The sequence below is a fragment of the Salvelinus sp. IW2-2015 genome, unplaced genomic scaffold, assembly GCF_002910315.2.
Source record: "Salvelinus sp. IW2-2015 unplaced genomic scaffold, ASM291031v2 Un_scaffold5032, whole genome shotgun sequence".
NCBI classification, from domain to species: Eukaryota; Metazoa; Chordata; class Actinopteri; order Salmoniformes; family Salmonidae; genus Salvelinus; species Salvelinus sp. IW2-2015.
Genome location: NW_019946300.1, coordinates 29,036 through 32,522, shown reverse-complemented (window position 1 = coordinate 32,522; position 3,487 = coordinate 29,036).

The following is a 3,487-nucleotide window of genomic DNA, read 5'->3' as shown; positions in this document are numbered from 1 at the left end:
GGTATTAAACTGTACTCTACTATACTCTATTGAATACAACTTACCTGTACTCTACTGATTAAACTGTACTGTACTGAATTAAACTGTACTCTACTATACTCTATTGAATACAACTCTACTGTACTCTACTGGAATTAAACTGTACTGTACTGAATTAAACTGTACAGTACTGAATTGAAACTGTACTGTACTGATTAAACTGTACTCTACTGCGATTAAACTGTACAGCACACGACTGAATTTAACAGTACTGTACTGGAATGTAAACTGTACTGTACTGAATTAAACTGTACAGTACAATACTGTTTAAACTGTACTGAATTAAACTGTACAGTACTAATTAAATGTACAGTACTGAATTAAACTGTACAGTACTGAATTAAAGTGTACTCTACTGAATTAAACTGTACTCTACTGAATTAAACTGCACTGATTAAACTGTACTCTATTTAAACTGCACTGAACTGTAACTTGATTAAAGTGTACTGTATTAAACTGTACTGTATTAAACTGTACTCTACTGTAAACTGTACTCTACTGAATTAACTGTACTCTACTTGAATTAAACCTGTATGTAATTACTGTACTCTATCTGAATTAAACTGTACTCTTACTGAATTAAACTCTTACTGTATTAAACTGTACTCTACTGAATTAAACTGTACTCTACTGAATTAAACTGTACATCTACTGAATTAAACTGTACAGTACAATACTGATTAAACTGTACTGTACTGTATTTACCTGTACTGTACTGTATTAACTGTACTCTACTTATTAAACTGTACTGTACTGTATTAAACTGTACTGTACCTGTATTAACTGTACTGTACTGTTTAAACTGTACTGTATGTATTAAACTGTACTGTCTGTATTAAACTGTACTATACTGTATTAACTATGTATGTAACTGTAATTAACTGTACTGTACTGTATTAAACTGTACTGTACTGTATTAACTGTACTGTATTAAACTGTACTGTATTAAACTGCTACTGTACTGTATTATAACTGTACTGAACTGAATTAAACTGTACTGTACTGTATTAAACTGTACTGTACTGTATTAAACTGTACTGTACTGTATTAAACTGTACTGTACTGTATTAAACTGTACTATACTGTATTAAACTGTACTGTACTGGTATTAAACTGTACTATACTATATTAAACTGTACTGTACTGTATTAAACTGTACTGTTTAACTGTACTCTACCTATTTAAACTGTACTTCTACTGTATTTAAACGTGTACTCTACTGTATTACTGTACTATAACTGTATTAAAGCTGTACTCTACTGTATTAAACTGTACAATATTAAACTGTACTGTACAGTATTAAACTGTACTGTACTGTATTAAACTTTACTCTACTCTACCTGAATTAAAACTGTACTGTATTAAACTGTACTCTACCTTATTACTACTCTACTCTATTGAATTAAACTTAACTCTACTTCTACTAAATTAAAACTGTACTGTATTAAACTGTACTTACTCCATTGTCCTGTCCGGGTACTACTATGAATTAAACTGTACAGTACACTACTCAATTAAACTGTAGGTACTGTATTACCTGTACTGTACTGTATTAAACTCTACTCTACCTTATTAAACTGTACTGTACTGTATTAAACTGTACTATACTGTTATTAACTGTACTGTTACTGTATTAAACTGTACTGTACTGTAATTACACTGTGTAACTTGGTACTGCTATTAAACTGTACTGTACTGTATTAAAACTGTACTGTATGCTGTATTAAACTGTACTGTACTGTTTAAACTGTAACTGTACTGTATTAAACTGTACTATACTGTAGTTAAAACTGTACTGTACTGTATTAAACTGTACTATAACTGTATTAAACTGTCTGTACTGTATTAAACTGTACTGTTTAAACTGTACTCACCTGTATTAAAACTGTACACTGTATTAAACTGTACTCTACTGTATTAAACTGTACTCTACTTGTATTAAACTGTAATCTACTGTATTAAACTGTACTATAGTTAAACTGTACTGTACTGTATTAAACTGTACATTTATGATTACGTATAACGTACTGTAATAGGACTTTACTGTAATTAAACTTGTACTCTACCTTATTAAACTACTGCTACTCTATTGAATTAAACTGTACTGTTTTAAAACTGTACTCTGACCCTTATTAAACTTAACTTCTACTGCTATTGAAATTAAAACTTGTACTCTACTCTATAAATTAAACGTACTGTATTAAACTGTACTGTACTCATTGTAACTGTCCTGACTCTACTGCTATTAAACTGTACATACAATACTGTATTAAAACTTACTCTACGTTCGTATTTAACTGCTCTCTACTCTATCTGAACTTAAACAGTAAAAAGTTACTCTTACTGTATTAACTGTACTCTACTGATTAAACTGTACTCTACTGAATTAAACAGTACAGTAACCTACTGAATCTAAACTGTACCTACTCTACTGAATTAAACTGTACAGTACAATACTGTATAAACTGTACAGGTACAATACTGTTTTAAACTGTACAGTACAATTACTGTATTAACGGTACTCTACGGACAGTTAAAACTGTACCTCTACTCTACTGATTAAACTGTACAGTTACAATACTGTATTAAAACTGTAACAGTACAATACTGTATTAAACGGTTAACTCTACTGAATTAACACTGTACCTCTACTCTACTGAATTAAACGGTACTCTACCTTATTAAAAACTACTCTACTTCTACTAAATTAAACTGTACTGTACTCCATTGTACTGTCCGTACTCTACTGTATTAAACGTAACTGTAATGCCATTGTCTGTCCGGTACTCTAACTGTATTAAACTTGTACTCTACTGAATTAAACTGTACTCTACTGAAATTAACAGTACAAGTACTTCTACTGAATTAAACTGTACTCTACTCTACTACCTTAAAACAGTACAGCTACAATACTGTTTTAAACTGTACAGTACAAACTGTATTAAACTGTACTGTACTTATTAAACTGTACTTCTACTGTATTAAACTGTACTCTACTGTATTAAACTCGTACTCTACTTGAATTAAACTGTACTCTACTGTATTAAACTGCTATTCTACTGTATTAAGACTGTACAGTAAAATACTGTAAATTAACTGTACTCTACTGAATTAAACTGTACTGTACTGTATTAAACTGTACTCTACTGAATTACAACAGTACCGTACTCCTGAATTAAACTGCTACAGTACAATACTGTATTAAACTGACGTAAATACTGTTTAACTGTAACAGTACAATACTGTATTAAAACTTGTTACCTGTACTTATGTCAAACTGTACTCTACTGTATTTAAACTTCGTACTGATATACTGTAATCTACACTGTATCTAACTTACTTACTGTATATGTAAACTGTACTCTACTGTATTAACTGTACTCTACTGTATTAAACTGTACTCTACTCTACTGAAATTAAAACATTTACAGTACTCTACTGTATTAAA